This window comes from Hyaena hyaena, unplaced genomic scaffold (genome assembly GCF_003009895.1).
Source record: "Hyaena hyaena isolate Hyena2069 unplaced genomic scaffold, ASM300989v1 scaffold_75, whole genome shotgun sequence".
Taxonomy (NCBI): Eukaryota; Metazoa; Chordata; class Mammalia; order Carnivora; family Hyaenidae; genus Hyaena; species Hyaena hyaena.
Window position 1 is genome coordinate 2,886,273 of NW_024080707.1, and position 21,403 is coordinate 2,907,675.

Consider the following 21,403-nt stretch of genomic DNA (forward strand, 5'->3'; position numbering starts at 1 on the left):
GAGAAGTCTATTTGATGCTTAACCTAGCTATGAAATCTCTTAAAAATAATCCTCTGTTTAACTCATGTAGATTCATAGTCAAATTCTCCAGTTTTATTTCATTTTCTTGGTGATTGGAGATTTTAGTCTCTTATTTTTGTGTGAAAACAATGTTTTTCATAGAATAAAACATTTCCCATCAATAAATTCCCCCATTAAGGGGAAATAACTCATTCATTGTCATATTTAAAGAAAAACTAGGTGGCTGAATGATTTCTTTTGTTGGGGAAATCACTACAGATCTAGGGGAAAAAATTTTGGCTGGGAAGAAGTTGCCCATTTGCATACTGAAATTCAATGTTATTCTGTTTATAGGTTTTCAGGTCTTCAATCTTATGGAACTAGTGAGGGTGGGTCAGGAGGTAAAGTGGTGGAGTGCAGAGATTATAAATTCTAACAGACCTTTTGATTTGGCCATCAAGATATTTTAAAGAATTTTTAACCTAAATTTCTTTCAATTGAGGATGCATCCAGTTCACCAAGACTTCAACAATTACTCCCCATTATCCTATATTCAACCAATTTTATTTAACAAATCTTTGTTGACAGTCTTCTTTGTGTCAGACACTGTACTAGGCCCTGGAGATATGGCAAGATCTCAGACCTTCTAGAAGAGAGAGACTGATAAAAATGAGCAAACAAGGAAATTTATAAAGAAATTTCAAATAATGATAAGTAAATAATGAAGCACATAGAATATGATGATGTAGTATGTGGTGTTTAAGGGAGGAGGTGATAATATAGATTGAATAGACCAGGAAGACCTTCCTGATGACATTTGCTCTGAGGACTCAAGGATATGAAGAACCAGGGACAGAGGATGGTAAGCAAAGTCAACACCAAGTACAGGACCCTGTGGCAGGAAGAGTTTGCTTTGTTCAAGGAAAAAGAGGGAAGCCTGGGTGGCTCAGTCAGTTAAGTGTCCGACTTCAGCTCAGGTCATGATATCACAGTTCTTAGATTCAAGCCCCGCATTGGGCTCTGTGCTGACAGCTAGCCCAGACCTGGAGCTTGCTTCAGATTCTGTATCTCCCTCTCTCTCTGACCCTCCCCTGCTCTCTCTCTCTCTCTCAGAAATAAATAAAAAGATAAAAAAAATAGTTTAAAAAGAAGTTCAGTGCCACTAAAATATAATGAGAGAGGGATACCTGGGTGGCTCAGTCAGTTAAGCATCTGACTTTGGCTCAGATCATGATGTCACAGTTTGAGTTCAAGCCTCACATCAGACTCTCTGCTGTTAGCACAGAGCCTGCTTTGGATCTTCCGTCCCTCTCTCTTTCTTCCCCTCCCCAACAGGTATGCATGCACTATATCTCAAAGTAAATAAACATTAAAAAAATTAAATATGAACAATAAGGAGATTACTTTAAAATGAGGCAGCAGAGAGCAGATTGGGGAAAATCTTTTGGGCTGTAGGAAGGATGATGGATTTTATCTAAATGTGATGAACAGCTATAGAAGATTTTAAAGCATGATCTGTTTTTTTTTTTTTAAGTTTATTCTGGTTACTATGGGCAAAATAGTTATCGGGAGCCAAGATTGGAAGCAAGAAGACCAGTGACTACTGAAAAAAATCCAGATAATAGATAATGGAAATTTGAAGTGATGGTGGGAACTGTAAATATAAGCAGAATATACAAATACAGGATAAATATTGGAAATAGAGCCATCAGGCTTTGCTGATGAGTTGGATGCATCAGATGAGAGGAAGAGAGAAATAAAGGACAGTTCCTTGGTTTTTGGCTTAAGGGAACTAGGCAGATGAACAACACCATTAACGGTATGGGAAACTGAAGATCTGAAGGAGGAACAAACTGAGTTAGAAAAATGGAAGAATCTGTTTTGGCCACATGGAGTCTAAGATGCTTATTAGCATCTAAGTCTAAGTTGCTTATTAGACTCCATGTGTAAATTATGAGTAGGTGTTGGATAGAGGAGTCACTGCATAAATTTACATTACCCCTGAGGGCTTCAGAGTTCGCAACTCTACTATAGTATGTAGGTTAAGAATGTTGGTTCAAGGGTAAAAAGATCTTTGTATGAATCTAGATTTTTCTGCTTACCAACTCTGTGACCTTGAGCAAGATTCTTAAAGTTGTCTGGACCATACATAGTGTCATCATTTATAGAATGAGGTTACAATATTATGTATATACTCTATCAATTTATTGTAAAAATTAAATAAGTTGATTTATACATACTGCTTAAAAAACCTCTGGAAAAATATAAATACACAATATATATTAGGTATTATTTATTGAATATCTACCCTGAGATATGTCCATTGTATACATTATTTGACCTAATCTTCACCAAGCACCCCACATCAACCCTATCAGCTAAGTATCAATGTACAGGAAGAAGATTGAGAACAGATGGATGAAAACAGACATTTATTTTTCACTTTTTAAAAAATGTGCACATCTGCACAGACCACCTCTGACTTATCAATCTAGGAAGCATTCAGGTGAACTGAAATGTATCTCTCTCCCTGGAAATCCAGATTCTTCTATCCAGCCTGACACGTGACTTCTCTTCTTTGATGTCTGTCATCTCAAACTATGATTTAATTTTCACCCTCAGACCCAAAATCTGATCTTTCCACCAGCTTCCTCACCTCAGATGATGGCATCCTAGGCATCCTAATTGCACAGGTATGAAGCCTCACAGTCCTTGTTGGTTTGGATCTTTCTCACACATGCTTTACGGAAGCCTCCTAAGAGATGGCTCCCGGCCCTCGTCTCCTCCTCCTCTGTCCCTCACTCACTTTGGTCCAGTCACACTAGCCTATTGCTGCAAGAACTTTCCATTTCCTGTTTTCTTACCCTGATGCTTAAATGTCCCAGAAGAAATTGACTTTGCTAACCTGACCATCGGTCTAAATTTGCAGCTTCCCTAGTACTATATTCCTTCTCCCCTTTAACTTTCCCTCCCTTTCCTGTATTCCCCTTCCTCTCTTGTCCCTTCTTGTATTTTCCAGGAAAGGTTTCCTACTGTGTTTCCTACAAGGCAGCATAAGGTTTGTATCTACTCCAGACGCACTAGTCACACTCAAAGGAGCTATACACCCTGAAGCCAGTTTCTCTAAAGTTAGTTCTTTCACTCAGTAAAGGTCCAACCATCCTCTGCTTACTAACTCAGCACCATGGCATCATTTAGCATTTTACTAGCTGCAAATGAGATACCCTACCACAGCGGCTAAACAATTTGGGCTGTGTTCGTCTTGTACAACAAGAATTTTGAGGATAGGTGGTCCAGAGCTTCATGTCACTCACTGGTGTCCTGAGATTCAGTATCCTCTTATCTTCTTTTTCTGCCACTGTGGTTCTTATCCTCAAAGCCATAAGGGTGCTACTCATTGTTCATTTAGTCCCCGACTCTAGGAAGAAAAATAAAGAGGAAACAGTAAAGGAGCAAAGGGTAAAGAGTTCTCTTAGAGAGTAAGGCTTCTCTTCTATGGGTTGAAATATCTGACTTTCAACTATTTTTAACCTACAGCAATGAAAATTTCATGTGTCTGACCTAAGATTTGGGAAGGAACGCCTTCCCTAGAGACTTCCACCTACCTGCATGTTATTGGCCCAAACTGTGTCAGCTAGGCAATCTTATCTTCAAAACAGAGTAGGAAACAAAGATTGTGTGAGCCTCTAGGACAGCCAGTTCAGTGCCTGCCATCCACAATTCGGCTCTTCCTGTGTTGCTCATCTTCCAAGACTCCATTTGGCATCCTGGCTTTGGGCCATCCTCCCCAGAGCCTCTCTTGCAAGGTGACCACCACTCCTGCACAGACCTAGGGGAATTCCTACTCCATACTTGAGCGGCTTCCCAAGCCACACGTAAAATTTTGGGTCAGTTATGATATCTACAGATCCTAGGGAATTACATTTAAGGAATGGGGGCAGGTAAAATCTCTGGCCTTCTGTCTAAACAAACCATACTGCCATTTCTGTTCTACCACACTTGTCCTGTGCTGACACGACTAGTGAACTGTAGGGTTGAACATCTAAATCTTTACACGTATTGTTTAATTTAATCCTCATAGAAAGCTTTTAGCTTTCTCTTCTATCACTATTTTACACATGAGGAAACTAAGGCTTAGGGAGGTTAAATCCAAGGCCCTTCAGTTGGCAAATGACAGAGTTTCTATTCAGACTCAGATCTGCCTCGTTGAAAAGCCTCCGCCTGATCCATTACATTAAACTACTTCTAACTAGATCTTTCCGAGGGCAATCATTTCCCTCCTCAATAGGAACCCTTGAGTCACTCTAAGTATTTCTAAAAGGGGCTGACCGCACAGGGCAGCTTAACAGTGTCTAGGCAATCACTCCCCCATTAGAGTTGCTGAGTTCTCCCTAATTCCTGCGCTTTCCATCCCCCACCGTGTCCCTTGCTCTCACAGGGATTTAGATTGGTGTGAATTTTAGAAAGGATATTCAAGATGGAAGGATAATATAGGAAATAGGACAAGCATAAACAAAAGTGAAGGAAGTATAGCTCTGGGAAAATGTATATTTTAGCTATGTTAGAGTATATATCAGAGATTTCAGCACATATGATTAGAAAGTCAAGCTCAAATCATACCATTAGGACCTTGACTATCAGACAGAGGAGAATGAACTTTTTTCTGTCTGTAGTAGTGACGCATGACAGGTTTTGCCACCTGAGAGTAAAATTACACTTTGTGTTTCATGCTGCACATTAAAAAAAGAGAAGTTTGAAAAGTGCTTGACTTCCAAGCAGACATGAGAATCCTACTGCAGGACTAGTTAAAGGAGATTTGAGAGTTTTGTGTCCTTTTCTGTTATATATATTTTTTCAAAATAGCAATGAGATTTGTAGTTTGTACATCAGAACTGTCAGCCTATAAATAGACAAAACAAAAAGTCAACTATTCCCAAACTCGATTTTCCCAATAGAATAAGAGTTGCTGCTATTTATATTCAATAGAAAATGACCTTAAGCATCTCTTATTTCTGTTAAAAGAGTCAAAGTGGCATGGAAATTGTATATTTGTAAAATTGTAAAACCTGTATGGAAAATGGAATGAGTTTTATGGCTTTCTTATTTAGAGTAGAATGGTCACACTTCAGAATAAAATAAAATAAAGAAAACCATTTGAAGAATATTGAAGATAAGTGACTCATTTATAAAATTGAGAAGTAAATATGTAAGAAGCAGTTAGGCTGCATAAGGTGATGTTTTTTATTTGTCCAACTAATGCCACATTATTGAGGTGGCACAGAAAATAGTACATCCATCTGTGAGTCAGAAATATGTGAGTCAGAAACACTGTTTGAAGAGCCCTGTGTCCTTTTGACTACTGAATCTGATGTTTTGGTCAGACTGGGTAATTTACCAGTAAGTTAAGATAATTGAGTTATTAAAGAGGAAATCCATGTTGAAAGAATTGGTTGTGAAAAGATAAAATGAGGAAATGGGATTAGTGACAGAGCTGAGATGAACATTCAGGGGACACCTCTAGCAAATAAATCAGCCCTTCAAGTGACTTGTTTCGCTATGAGTGAGTCAGTCAAAAGACAGGGTTGTAGAAAACGCAATTAAAAGGAAGAGACTGCTTTGCAAATGGTTTTCCTCAACTACTTATATTCGGAGGCAGTCATTGTTTCTGTTATTGAAAAGATGGATTTGTATGGGGAGCCTGGGTGGCTTAGTCAGTTAAGCGTCCGACTTTCGCTTAGGTCATGATCTCGCGGTTCGTGGGTTCGAGCCCCGCGTCGGGCTCTGTGCTGACTGCCAGCTCAGAGCCTGGAGCCTGCTTCAGTCTGTGACTCCCTCTCTCTCTGACCCTCCCCTGCTCATGCTGTCTCTCTCTCTCTCTCTCCCTCTCTCCTAGAAATAAATAAAACATTAAAAAATTAAAAAAAAAATGATGGATTTGTAAAGGAACAATGCTCTTTCCAAAATAACAAGATCATGAATAGGAATTGATATCTGAAGAAGAAAATGAATTCACATTGGTTAAAAAGGACTTTTCTGTTCACTTCAATACACTGATGCTATATACCTCTTCTGAAAAGATTGTTCTGGAAAGAAAAGCTAAAGCCTGTCATAGTGATTTAGGGTTTTCGTCCTCCATGTAAAGGCCAAGTGTGAGGTAAAGGAACCTCATAGTTCCCTAAGGATTCTGTAATGGTGAGACCATCCCCCAAGTTTGACTGGTCCCACCATTAGGGAATGCAAAGGAGGGTTGTCTACCCTGATGAAGGGTAAGCTGTGACCTGCTCAGAGACACTGGGCTTAGATTACAGGCAGATTTAATTTCTAAAAATAATGGCAAAGAATAGTGAAGCCTGGAGACTTTCCTTGAGCTCTAATAGAATCATGATACCATTCATTTTTGGAATGGTGACGTTTCTGAAACTCTTCAGATGCAAAATCAATGCTAAGTAGTTTTATAGAATTGGATGCATTTTACATAAAATTACCCCCAGAGCTGAGGGCAGTGATGTACAAAAGCGGTGCAGACAGTGTTTAGAATGCACTGGAAAGAACAGTCTGGGAGCCTCTCTGACAGCACCTGGCGTCCATCCCACATTTTCAGGCCTTTGCCCTTTAGACTGCCTTTGCTGTTCTTGAGATTTTCAGCTTTGTCTAGTTAGATTACAAGGCTCTTAACCATTCATCATATTCTTTCTGTAGTCATCATCGCTTTAAACACATTAGGGAGTCAAGGGAGTCATTGCTGAACAGATAGTATTTTATACCATGATAAATGCAATGATAAAATCACCTAGGATCACCTGAATAATATAAAGAAAAAAAGGCTGAGAGCTGAATCTCGGGATTCTCCAACATGTAGAATTTAGGGACAGATGAAAGACCTAGGAAGGCCAGTAAAATCGGAAGAAAACCAGGAGAAGGTAATATCTTGAAAGTCAAAAGAAAAGAAGGGTAAATGTGTCTAACGCTCATGACATTTTGAGAAAGATGGTGACGGAGAATTGATTGTTATTTTGGGCAAGATGTAGGATCCTAATGATCTCAACAAGATGGATTTCCTATGAAGCACTGTAGACCAAATTCTAATTATACTGTGTTGAGAAGAACATAGATGTTGAGGAAGTGGAGACAGCAAGTAAAGACAACTTCTTGAAGAATTTTGCTTTTAAAAGACTGCAACAAAGAAAAAGAAAAAGAAATCAAGCAATGGGTGGAGGACAGCATGAAGTGATCACAAGTCCTTTTTTTTTTTTTATCTTTAGGTACAAATGACATGAAAAATTTTACTTTCTAAAGGGTACAATTGGACACATATACACTCATGAAATCATTGCTATATCCAAGATAATTCATATCCATCAAACCCAAAAGTTTCTTTTTGCAGTTCCTCCCTTCCATCCGCCCAAAATCACCGATGAGCTGTCACTATAGTTTTATTTTCTAGTATTTTAGATAAATGGAACCATACAGTATGCACTCTTTTGATCTACCTCCTTTTACCCAAAATAATTAGTTTGAGATTAATCCATATCATTGCAGGTATTGATAGTTTGTTCCTTTTTATTGCTAAGTGGTATTCCATTGCTTGAATGCACTACAGTTTGTGTTCCTATTCGCCTGTTACATTTGGGTTGTTTTCAGTTTTTTACTATAACAAAGCTGCAGTGAATCTTCTACATAGACAGACACATCACCTATGAATAGAGATAATTTTACTTTTGCCTTTCCAGGATAGAAAGGCATAAAGTTTTTTATTTTTCATTGGCATCAAGTTGCTCATAACAGTTCCTTATTATATTTATCATATCTTTAGAATCTCTCCTGATGTCTCCTCTTTAACTTCTGATATTCTTAACTAGCATCTTCTCTTTTCTTCCTGGCGAATCTGACTAGAGGATTGTCATGTTTACACAAAGAACCTGTTTTGTATTCATTGAGTCTCTTTCTCTTCCTCTATTTTATTGCCATTTTTATTCTTTTTTTTTCCTCTTATGCTTACTTTGGGTTTTATTTGCTATTATTTCTCTAATTTAAGCTAGAAACTGAGGTCATTTATTTTATTCTTTTCTAATAAAGGCATTTAGTGCTATAGATTTACCTTTCAGTACTGCTTTAGCTGTATCCTACAGATTTTGATATGTAATATTTTTCAGTTAGTCAAAATTCTTTCTTATTTCTCGTTTGATTTTTTCTTTGACTCATGATTTATTTAGAATGTTTAGTTTCAAATACTTAGAGCTTTCCTAGAGATCTTTCTGTTAGAACATACTTTGTATGGCTTGGAGTTTTTAAAACTTACTGATACTTGTTTTATGGCCTAGAATATTGTCTATTTTGGTAAGTGTTCCATGTTCATTTGAAAACAATATGTAGTCAGCTGTTGTTCGGTGTGGTGTTATATCAATGTCAGTTAGGTCAAATAGATAGTGTTGTTCAAGTTTTCTGTATCCTTATTGGGTTTCTATTGGTTCAATCAGTTATCAAGACTATACTTCTTGATTATTCGATTTGTCCTTTTTTCCTTCTCTTTGTTTTTTTGTTCATGTATTTTGAAATTGTTTCATAAACTGTTAGAATTGTTATATCCTCTTTACAATTGTCTCCTTTATCACTATGAAATTACTCTCTATTCCTAATAATAGTTCTGAAATCTACTTGTTCTTATATTAATATAACCATTCTAGACTTCTTTTGATTAGTGTTATCATGGTGTATATATATATATATATATATATATATATATATTTCCACTCCCTTTTCTTTAACTTGCGTTTTTATATTTAAAGTGGCTTGTTATAGGCAGCATAACATTAGGTCATGCTCTTTTATCCCTCTTAAAAATGTCTGCCTTTTAATTGTAATGTTTAGACTATTTACATTTATAAAGGTTATTAACATGGTTAGGTTAATATTTACCATTTTGCTACTTGTTTTCTATTTGTTCTGTGTGTTCATTATATGCTTTTCCCTCCTTTTCTGCCATTTTGGTTAAGTGTTTTATGCTTCCTTTTTTATTTCCTTAGGTAAAGCTCTCCATTTAAAAAAAATTTTAATTGTGACTTTAGTGTTTCTAGTGTAAAACTTTAGCTTATCCCAGTCTACCTTCAAGCAATATTATACCACTTCACATATAGTGTAAGAACCTGTCCGCAATGTACTTCCATCTCTCCCTTCTTTCCCATTGTACTCTTGTTACGTCTTGCGTACTCTTGTGGTTTACTTCTACATTCATTATAAGTCTCACAATACATGGTTATTATTTGTTATTTCTTATTTTCAGTCAACTGTATTTTGAAAATGTTTTTTAAAGAAGCAAAAAAACCCACCTTTATTCCTTTGTGAAATACTGATTTCTATCTGGTATCATTTTCCTTCTGCTTGAAGGATTTCCTTTAACATTTCTTATACTTCAGGCCTGCTGGTGATGAATTCTTTCAATTTTTATATGTCTGGTGGAAGTTTTTTGGGTTGTTATTTTTTGTTTGTGGATTGGTTTGTTTTATGTATAATTTTTTTACAGTTTAATTGTTTGCTGATGTGCCAAATGGAAAATGATGATGTAGTAGCACAGTCTGTGAATAGGGGGAAGGGTCGGGTTCACAACAGAAGGCTTGGCTTCAAATACAATCGTGAAAGTTTAGCTATGGTAACAAGAGGAAAGACTAAGCAGATGTTTACTGATGTGGGTGAGTTGATTGATCTCTTAATGGATGCAATCTAACTGGATTTCCAGGTTTAAATCCAAGATCCACCATTTAATAGCAGAGTGATCCTCAGCAAATTATTTAAACCTTTTGATCTTCAGTTTTTACAGCCATAGAATCAGAGGAACAGCTTCCTCACAGAGTGACCATAGCAATGAAATGAGTTAATATATACCCAACACTGAATATGTGGCCTGGCACATTGTAAGTGCTCAACCTGTAAAGAAAGAATGTATACCTTTTTTTACCTTTACTGCCTGAGTCAAGGAGAAACCATTCTGGGATCACATTTTTCCACCTGTCCTTTCTCTATCCCCCCTTCTCTCACCCCTCCTTCCTACCTAAAAGAACATATTTAAAACTCAAATGCCAGGCTGTCTACAGGTGCAGTGTTTAAGACTGATAACATTTGGAAGCCAGCTGTTAACTGATGTAAACACTATTAAGTGCTCAGTAGACCAGAGACTGAGGCAATGATTTCCAATTTTATGATTATTATTTGAGTTTATAGCAAACAAGTCTGCCATTCCTTCCACCCTCCCACCTCCACCAAAAAGGAAATGTATAGCCTATTTGTTCTCAAGAGAATATAAATTATTTTTAAAAATATACGGTTCTTGAAGAATTAAGTAATGGCATGTCACACGCCTAGAACCAGGCATGCAGCCTCCATGCAGACCTCAACACCTCCTTGTAATTCTCCCTAATTCTCCCTGAAAGGTCAGTCACTTGTGAAACTTGATCTGAAAGCTAGTCTCGTTTTCTGAAATAAGCCCAGTGTAATAATTGTAAGAAACACTGTAACAAGTGTTTACATCTAAAATTTTAGGGCCGCCTGGGTGGCTCAGTCAGTTAAGCGTCTGACTTTGGCTCCGGTCATGATCACATGGTTTGTGAGTTCAAGCCCCACATCAGGCTCTGTGCTGACAGCTCAGAGCCTGGAGCCTGGATTGTGTCTCCCTCTCTCTCTCAGCCCCTTCCCTGCTCATGCTCTGTCTCTCTCTCTTTCTCTCAAAAATGAATAAACGTTAAAATTTTTAAAAAATTTAAATTTAAGCTTCCTTAGGATTAATGTGGAAGCTGTCCCAATGATAGGAAGTCAATAAATGGACTCTTCTTTTTATAAAGAAATATATTTTTAAATAACAAAAAGATGAGTCTGCTATGAATCACTGAGGTGGTTGTTATTGTTTAATATACTACACGCTCCGTTACTCATTTATTAATCTATCAAACAGACATTAGTTCTGAACTAGCAGTATGTCCCAGGCCCAGTGCCAGGTACTAGTTAATGCACTGGTAAATACTATAGACAACCCTCATAGAGCTTAGAGTTTTATGAGGGAGGAAGACAATTTAAAAATAATAAGCATAGAAATAGAGCAAAAAGTTGTAATAGGTGCTATGAAGAAAAGGGCCCCTAACAAATAATGGGTTGGGGAAGGAATATTTTTTAGTAGCTAATTTAATCCAAGGCTTAAAGAATAGAAGACAGCCATGCAAAGACAAGAGGAGAGAACAAGTAGAGACACCAGCATTTATTTATTAATTTAACAAATATTTATTCAGTACTTTCTGGGAACAGGGAGTGTTCAAAGCAAAGAAAATATGCCGGTGAACAAAACACACATGTATGGTGGCAGGGACTAGGGACTTGGAATCCATGGTAAAGCAGTTGAATTTTATTCTAAAGATAACGATATGATATGATTTTTATGTTAAGAGATTGCCCTTGCTGTTATATGGAGCAGAATTTGGAATAAGGGGGAAAGTGGAAGCATGGAGATTCATTCATAGGGTGGCTATTCTAGCTCAAGTGAGATTTTAATGCGCTTAAACCATGGTGGCAGCAAAGATAAAGTGTATAGTTTGATGTAGGATGGATAGACCTTCACGACCAACTGACACAGAAGAAGGGGATTTGAGGAAGGAAGTAAATTGTGGATGATTCAACTGAGTCAATGGCAGGTCCAATTACCACAGTGAGGGAGACTGGTTGAGGAAGTAGATGGGGTTGGGTAAGGTTTGGGCTAAAGATTAAAATTAATTTGAGGTACCTGGGTGGCTCAGTTGGTTAAGTGTCCAACTTTGGCTCAGGTCATGATCTCACGGTCTGTGAGCTCGAGCCCTGTGTCAGGCTCTGTGCTGACAGCTCAGGGCTTGGAGCCTGTTTCAGATTCTGTGTCTCCCTCTCTCTTTCTGCCCCTCCCCCACTCTCGCTCTGTCTCTCTTGCTCTCAAAATAAATAAAACATATAACAATAATAAAATTAAATTAATTCAAGTTTGTTGGCCTAAGCCATAAGTGATTAAATCAATCCATAAGTGAGATTCACTATTTCATGGGATTAATGTGTCCCCCATCACTGGAGTAGATACCAATGAGCTAAATGACCATTTATCTACAATATCTTAGCTAAAGATATCAAGCAGCATTCTAGAACTGATTTCCAGATGGTAGCTGAGGACTTATAAAAGAAAGCAACAATTTCTAGAAGCCATCACTGGTTGAGAAAGAACTGGTTTTTCCAGATCAGGATTTCTCTTGAAGGGAATTTTAGCTGCCTTCGAGCTCCTGGAAGCTAACACAATATTTTTAAATAAATACTTTATTTAATTAATAGATTTTATTTTTGGCAGAGCTACCAAATGTATAAGTGGATTTATTTATATCCTGTTAAGAGACCATGTGAATATCTTTTATGAAGATCTTTTAGAGAAGGTGGGAATTGGAAACTGGAAAATACTGAGCTAGTAGGAAATTTTTATACCCCAAATGCAACTTAGAGAAGCAGCAGTAAAGAGTAGTAAGTTCTCAATCTTGGTTCCCCCCGTCCCCACTTTATATGGTCCACGTACAAAATACATTCCCACACAAAATTATTCTCATTTGGGGTATGCCTATCTTTCCTGAGAATCACCGCCCTATAGAAAGTGACCATTACTGCTAAGAGCTGTCCTAACTCTCAGGAGGTTTAAGTAGATGAAAGTCTGAGAATGGGTTTGTGAAATTTCATCCATAATTGGGACACATAAAGAAACATATACATACCTTATAACTTTCATATCTCTGAAAATTATTTTTTCCCTGGAAATAGATTCACAGAGCACTTTGCAAACTTGTTAGAAATCATGTTCTTATGATTATGAGGTAGGATTGTTTACATTCCATCTTATTTTCCTTGTGCATCGAATCATATAATGCAGGAACAACAAACGTGAAGTTATTAAAGGATCACATTAAAATAGTCTCCCTAGCGTTTGAAAAGTAAAGCTTTTATTTAAAAGAAAAATGACCCTCATCTTATAATCTCATTAGGAAAATGAGTATCGGTATTACGTTTTTTCTTTATGCATTTCTTTGGTGAAACATTTACAACCCAAGAAAGGATCTCAAACAACAACTAAAAGAAAGAAGTTGCAACATAAATTCCTCAGCAAAATTCAAGCTTTCTACCAAAGGAACATTAAGAGGAATATTCTTGACCCTTCACCTCTGACACTGTCAACACCAAGGGATGGCGGTGACTGCTGCCAAATAGGACCGTTTGTCTTCTTCTTGGGTTCAGTACCCTATGGAAGGTATTCCAGCCCTCTCTGCAGGTGACATTTGGTAGCAAACTCCAGGTTCTTTTTTTTTGGAGCTAGCTTTTAGGGGTCAGAAGAGAGCAGAAGACAGTTTGGTGTCCCCATACCAATCACGTCGTTTGTTGAAGTATATCTGTACTATCTATGATGGGTATCAAGGGGAGCCGGTAAAAGTTCCTTGGTCCCAAATCATTCCTTTCTTCATGGTACGTCCATAAGAAATGTATTAAGTACCCCTACTCTGACAGACATGGCCTTTAGCAATGAGGTGAGAAAATAAGAAAAGTATGTTCTGTGGTCTTGCGGAACACAGCAGTTCGGAGGCAGACCAGAACACTAACAATTACGCCAGACAAGTGCTGTGGTGAAGGTACATAGATATCAACACAAGTATAGCTACATGTGATAACAGAGCAACTAAGTCAGCTCAGAAAGGGTGCAGGGATGAAGAAATTAAATCACTAGCTTAATAAACAGCACCAAATTCAAACACAAGTATCACCTTTATCGAATTGTTTGGTTAAAAAGGGGAAAGACAGAAAAGGAGATCAGAAAGAATCTGAGGATAGATTTTCCCAATACCTCCATCAGATCTCAATTCAAGTGACACCATCAGGGAAAGATGGGATTGTGCCCTGGTGTTGAGCAGACACCACCTTTGCAGTTTATAGAATGGGCGTGCTGACGACCCAAACAAAAGAAACACTCTTCTCCATAGCTGTCTCTCTCACACTGTTAGGTTTTATTTTCTTGATAGTGGTTATCACTATCTGACATTACCTTACTTGATGTATTTATTGTCCTCCTCCCCACAAGGAGCTTGTCTGTCCTGTACATTGTGGCATTCTCAAGCCTAGAACCGTACCTTATTTTATAGTGGGTGCTGAATGAATGAATGAATGAATGGTCATTAAATCACATCAAGCCACACTTGAGAAGCAATCTTTCTTCCATCTCCAAAATGTCTGTAATATGTCTCATCTCAGGAGTGCCTCAGAGATTTTCCACTCGTTCTTGTCTTCATTCATCTCAGAGGGGAAAGGCTAAGGTGTGGTTAGGATATGGGGAGTCTTTGTTTCATTCCAGTTGTTTCCTCACAGAGCAGGAACTGGAAGCCAGATCTCCAGAATCCCAGAGCTCTTCAGCGTTATTCTGCTACCTCTAGTTAAACCTCTCTGTGGGGAAAGCAATTTTGGATTATTACCATGAATGTGATTTTCAAAGCCCCTAGGAAGAAAAGAAAGCAGTGGGAAGCTGCTTTTAGAATTCAGATGAGCCGAATATCATAGTTCTTCTTCCTACTCTATGGGAGGGAAGTCACAGACTTTGGCATAGGCTTCTCAGGGCAGAGCTGCAATGTTCTGCTGTAACTATGGCCAGAGGAGGTCCGGCTACCTGCAGCTTGGACATGGGCTCCACATCACACTGGCTGTGATTTTGCACAGTTAAATCCTTCATTAAAAATTAGGACTGGATGAGGCACCTGGGTGGCTTCATCCATTAAGTATTCAATGTCAGTTCAGGTCATGATCTCACAGTTAGTGAGTTCAAGCCCCCACATCGGGCTCAGTGCTGACAGCTCAGAGCCTAGAACCTGCTTCAGATTCTGTGTCCCCTCCCCTACTTGTTTTTTTTTTTTTTTTGTCTCTCTCTCTTTCTCTCTCTCCAAAAATGAATAAACATTTTCAAAAAAATTTTTTTAAGTAGGATTGGCACAGGCACCTGAGTGGCTCAGTTGGTTAAGCCTCTGACTTAATTTTGGTTCCAGTCATGATCTCACAGTTCATGAGTTTGAGCCCCATATTAGGCTCTGCACTGACACTGTGGAACCTGCTTGGGATTCTCTCTTTCTCCTTCTCTCTCTATCTCTCCCCTACTTGTGCCCTCTTTCTCTCAAAATAAATAAATAGACTTAATTTTCTTTAAATCTAGGACTGGCATCCTGCCACCATTAATTGTATAAAGATGGGTCACTTAATTGTATAAAGATGCGGGTAAGAATGAATGCCCCTGTATACTTCCTCCGTCTACAGGGACCAGATAGTCCACTGAGGTGATGGCCAACCTGAGTATGTTTATTTTATCAAAACTATAAGCAGGCATTTGAAGATGTTAATTTATGAATACAATTGAGGGAAATATTTTTCTGATAGAACTTTAAAGAAACATGGCATTTTCTCACAAATAAACCACTGCCACCATCCACGCATATATAAACACAGACACAAAAGTTCTCAAAAGGCAAAACTCCTGGAATGGAGTTCCAGGGATAGTGCAGGGTGGTGGGGGAGGGAGGTGTTAATGGATAAAGAGGAACCAGTTAACTCCACTGAGGGACTTCTCGGAAGTCTTCACCTGCCAGAGGATTTAATCCAGGTAGAACAAGGTTTTTGTCAGACGAGAAACCTTAAATGGTGAGACCCTCCCATTCACTCATTAGTTATATGTCTTCTGGTGTGAGACTCAGTAATAGGTACGAGGAATACAAAATAAATTAGGCTTAGTCCCTGCTTCAAGGTCACAATCTAGTGACGTGAAAGATATAAGTAAACAGAGGAATACAGTCCAGTGTGGTAGATTCTGGGATGAAGAAGGGCCGTGGGGCCCATGGGAGGAGAGACCCCTGGGCACAGACTGTACAGTATAACTAAAGGAGATCACATTTTAGAATTTTTCAAATGAAGTTTCACATTTTGGAGGCAACATTTTCTTCTCTTTGAAATGAGAAGAAGAGAATTAACCTTCTGGAGTTATAAAAATTCAGCGATGTATGAGATACTCAAGGAGTAAATTTTTAAGAAAGAAATGCAAAGGGGCACCTGGGTGGCTCAGTCAGTTAAGTGTCTGGCTCTTGATTTCAGTTCAGGTCATGATCTGTTCTGTTTCATAAGTTCAAGCCCCACATTGGGTTCCTCACTGACAACACAGAGCCTGCTTGGGATGCTTTCTGTCTCTCTCTCTCTCTCTCTCTCTCTCTCTCTCATATAAATAAACTTGAAAGGAAGGGAGGAAGAAACACAAAATTGAGACAGTAGGGCACTCTCCCCAAATGGTGGTGAGCCACCATGCTGATCTGTGATTTAAACCTCTTTTGGAGAGAGCTCAAGATCTTTACAGTGGGGCTATTTATCAGAATAAGCCAGAGACTCACCTTGAGAAGGACTAAGTTGAAAACGAAAAGTCTCCTCTGATTCCAAAATGAATTATTTGTAGGATGCTGCTTCGTGAGTTTTTGTAACAGAAATTGGGGTATGTGCAGGTAATTGGGGGGTTGGGAAACAACTGCCCTGGGAACAATTGCAGGCAATTCTGCAATCACCTGGCTTAGCTTGAATTCTTGGAAGTAGAGCTTCTCCTAGTTTAATAAAAGGTTTCGTGTATACCTTGTGGTTCTGTTCTTTATCCCTGATTCTTCCTCCCAGGCTTATGAATAAGACCTCAGTTGCGTTCTCCTTCGGAGCCTGGCACGCAGCCCCGCCTGTTGGAGGCTGGGAGATGCAGCCTAAGGAAGCTGCAGCTGTCTTCTGCCATCTGCTGGCTCCCTCTCTGCACCGGCTCAGGCTGGCTTTGCATGGATTCCCGGGGAATGGAAACTGCCAGCAGAGAAAGTGCAGGGCGGAGAAGAGTCTTGCTTTTATTAAAAAGAAGGAGATGAGAAGATAGCAAACAGAAACCGGCATGGAAGGGCTTTCCCCATGATAGGGTTTGTGTAAAGATGTCACCATTTCAAATATCTAAGGCAGGGATTTTCTACGCAAGATTGTTTTGTTCAGTGAGAACACAGCAGTGGGTTTTGTTTTATTTTATTTTATTTTATTTTATTTTATTTTATTTTACTTTTATTCTTATATCATTGCCTTACAAGATTTATCAGTTAAGTCACTGCCACATCTGTACAGACTCTTTGGAAAGATACATCAAAAACCCATGTCCGTGGGAATGGAGATGAGAGCTAGGAGGCAGGAAGTGGGAAGAGAGAGGAGAAACATTTCACAGTAAATTGCACTATTATTTAATTGGTGCAGCTGACATCTTTTGAGAATCTATTGTTTACAAGGCTCTGACCCAGATGTCTGGGATATGAAAGTGAGTAACATTGGGTCCTTTCTTGCTGGGAAATAAGAATCTATTGGGTATCAGCTAAATAACTGGAGAAGTAGAGAGCTACAGGTGCTGTGATCAAGCACTGAGTAAAGGAGTCTAGGAGAGCACAGAGGCGGAGCATGTGTTTACATCAAACTGGGGCTGCACTGTCAGAGAAAACTCACTGGAGAAGGTGCCATGAGCTGAATTTGGAAGGTAGTGACTTATTGGAGACAGTGGTGAGAAGGGTCCCCCAGTTTCAGGGAGCATCACTTTATAACCCACAGTGTCACCCACTACCATCAATCTGGCTCGAGAAGCTGAGAAGTCTAGATGCCAAGCAGGAGAGAGTAGTTAAAATATTCAGTCTTAGACAACAAGCAATTGATTCAGTCTGGGGTGATCAGCCAAGGCAGGGAAAAGCAAGCAGATCAGGAGGGAGGAAAGCCTACAGAATCCTGGATATGAGAGAGCAGTTCTGGGGCTGTCTCTCATCCTAGAAAAAGGCAACACTCTTTCTTTCAGTCCATGTCCTGGATATGGGCAGCCCCTTACAGGGAGGTGCAGCGAAATATTCAGAAACTCACTAACAACGTCCTCTCTTAATCTATCTGAAACTATGGACTGACCTCATCTTAATATTAAAGTAGCTTTAAGATCAAGGATATCAACAACAATGTTAAGGTCTTAAGTATGATGGCCAGCAGTAGGGAAAATGCTTAAGAAAGTATGGTACAGCTTATGGGTGAACCATCAAGTTCCAGGGCATGGAAAATGATAATTCCAGAAACTGTGCAGACCATGAAAAATACTTGTAAAAAAAATCATGATCCAAGCCTACAGGAAAAATATTCAGAAGGAAACATACTAAACTACTAATAAAAGTATTTTTTCCTCTAGTGTTTATGTTTTATATAAATGCTTATATTACTGTTATAATGATTTTTTTAATATAAAGAAGCCTAAAGGTGAAATGTGTGTCCTGCTTAACACAGATACAAAAAAATTATCCTAAATAATTTATCCTAAATAAATTTTTCCATCTATGTGTTTGTTTCCAATATTTCAGATTCCATTTTCTCCCTAATTGTGTTTCACTTTGTGTGGTCTATTCATTTCGCTTGTTAAGTCTGTCCTCAGTCTTCTCCTTGCCCACACCCCTCCTCCCACCCTGGATCTGCGGGATGTATTGTGATGTCTGCCCGCTAATTTTGCTGTGACTGGGGCTGGTGTCTGGTTGGTGATTCATGTTTGTTCCTAAGTTGTACATCTGTGTTGGTTGCTTTGAAACAGTGCCCTGGGGAATATGAAAGGCCGTTTGTCTCACTGAGACTGCTTCCTTGCACCAGAGAATTCTTCCCTGGCTTCTTCTGAATTCCAGCAGGCTCATCTATGAGTCTAGAGTTTGGGCAGGGTAGAGTATAAAGACAGAAACAAAACAAAAACAAAAACAAAAGAGAGCAGCAGGGAGAGAGTTTGGGTGTCTGGGTCTAGCCCCTGCTTACCTATTAAGACCAATCTCCTTGGATACTAGCTGGAGGCAGAATGCCTGGTGACATAGACTTTAAGGGTAATGCCTTGACTTAAACTTTCTGCCCACTAGGAATGCCTGTAGCAGAAAATAAGGCCGAATGAGCCGTGGTGGAAACCCTCAATGGAAAAAGTTCTAAGAGTTTGGTAGGCATATGCACTTGGTGCCTGTCTAATGTTTTAGCTCAGGAACACACATTCATAATGTTTAATGACAGGCACTGCATGGCACTGACCAATTAAATGGGCGCAGGCCATAGTGCTAAAACTAGAGACCTCTTCTGTTCCAGACACCAACCCTTTAGTTACTGGATCACCGGGGAAACCAGTGAATTCTGGAGGGCCTGGGGCAATGGCTGGCTGCCAAGTGTTACAAAAGCATTTTAATGTTTTACTATCCATCAAGGCCGAACAGATACATCCCAAATGAGTAACATGAATATACATGAAACTTCAAAGCTCATGCCTACTCTTAAGCTTTATGTAGTCCCATCTATACCTTTTAAGAACTCCCCTCTTTGTCCTTAAGAAGAGTTCAGAGCAAGCATCAGGACCTACCCCGTTCCACAGGATCTGGGTGACACAAGGAATCCTTATCCACAAAGGAGTTTTTGTTTTGTTTTGTTTTGTTTTGTTTTCTGCTCAGCAACTAGTATAGATCTCACCCAAGGAAAGTTTACAAGTCAGCTTTCATTAGATTTTCACTCGCTGCAATGCAGTTGGCTTACACCATAGCTCTACTTCTAGGCAGCCAGAGAAACAAGCTGTCATGTGTGAGTGATTGCCCACCTGCCTGCTTGCCTGCAGCCTTTGAAAGGCAGCCTCATCCCAGACCATCAACCTGCTGTGAAAATCCATGCACAGGTGCCTTGAAAGTCCAAATACATATTGGATTGTTATGGCCCTTTCTTGTCCTTTTTACCAGAGTTTCTCACCTGCTGCTTTTTATCAGACACCTGGAGTTTGTAGGTTGGCTAAAAGCAGCTTCTCAGAATGGTCTCTGGGGAAGCATTATAACCCTTCATTCTGTTATTTCTTCTTTCCAGTTTCAAGAAAACCTATAGCGTCAGGGCAATTTGCTGCTCTCCTGTCTCCACTCAAGACTAACAGCTAAGGTTGCTCATTATCTTACCGACCATCTACATACCAAACACAATTTTGTTTGAAGCCAGAAGAAAAATTGCACTCAGCTAGCCAGCGAGCCATTCTGGTACTCTGTGATAAGAGAGGTCTGGGGTTGTAGAGAAAGAGTTGGATAACTTGGGTGTTCCAGTGCTTGCTCTACAAGGTACTAGCATGTGACCTTGAGCAAGTATTTAAAATCTCTCTAAGCCTCAGTTTCCTCAAATGTAGGGTGGGGCCATACTATATCCTTCACAGAGTTGTTATGAGGGCTAAGTGGGATGATAGATCAGAATGCAATTAGTAAACTAAAGAAATGTAAAACTCACCCAAAGACAGCAGATTGTAAGAACTAGTAAAAAAAAAAAAAAAGAGTGTAGAAATAAATTGTGGCAGCTGGATGAATATAAAGGAAGCCCACTATTTTAGTCTAACTTGGAAAAAAGAACATTCCCAGCCTCGTAACTTCTTCAATACCTCTCTGCAGAGCTTTAACTGGAGACCAGTGAGTGATCTAGAGAAATGGTAGGCCAGAGCGTTACTGTCAGTTCGATGCTAGGAGGTAGTGCATGCAGGGAAAATGCATAGGGGATGATGGAGAGCATGGGAAGGACACAGTGCCTATGGTAATACCAGGATAGGGAGAGAGAAAATGAGAGACAAAATCTCTACTGCTCCCGTATGCATGTTCATTGATCAGAGCTTGTTCAACTAAATCTGGACTTGAAGGTACCTTCCTAGGGTGAGCAGACTGACCAGAAATCTTAATGGCTCTCCTATACTGGAGCCAGTGGCTATATCCTCCTCAAGACATAAAGCTCTACAGCCCGGGGGGTAATTGGCATTATCAGACTACTTAAATCATTTTCTGTGGTTCAGCTTTGCATGTGAATATTAAGTCTCAGACTGGGCCTCCCATCTAATCAGCCAGTGAATGTTTTCAGGATAGCACTTTGTTCCTGAAACACTGAGAAAGATGCATATTGTATCTTTAATGAGACCATGATGTTTATTTATGGCATGAAGAAGTCTCCCAGCTACGAAGACATTTAAGTGATAGTTTCGTGTCTGACACCTAGAGCTGTGTCAGATGCGGTCTGTGGAGTTGCTTATTATCACCAAGTTATTTCATGGTTGGCTCTTATTCTGAGTTTGTCAAAGTTGTTCATGGTGCTGAAAGGCCATGGAGCTTTGCTCTAGGCTTCAAATCCTGCCTCTACTATTTACTAATGACTGGACTTCTGTGGGACTGTTTCCCTCATACAAAATGAGAATAATAATGACTGCAACTCAGGGTTCTTTGGAAGATTAAAACTGGGCATAAAGCGTGGAATTTTATGTAAAGTGCCTGGTGCACACTGGTTCTTCATGTATGTA

At 39.2% G+C, this 21,403-nt stretch overlaps 1 protein-coding gene across 1 annotated transcript in view; it reads left to right on the plus strand.

Moving 5' to 3' along the window:
* Window positions 1-21,403, plus strand: part of PDE4B (phosphodiesterase 4B) — a 354,431-nt gene that overhangs the window by 211,449 nt on the left and 121,579 nt on the right. The gene's annotated exons all lie outside the window — the stretch shown is intronic.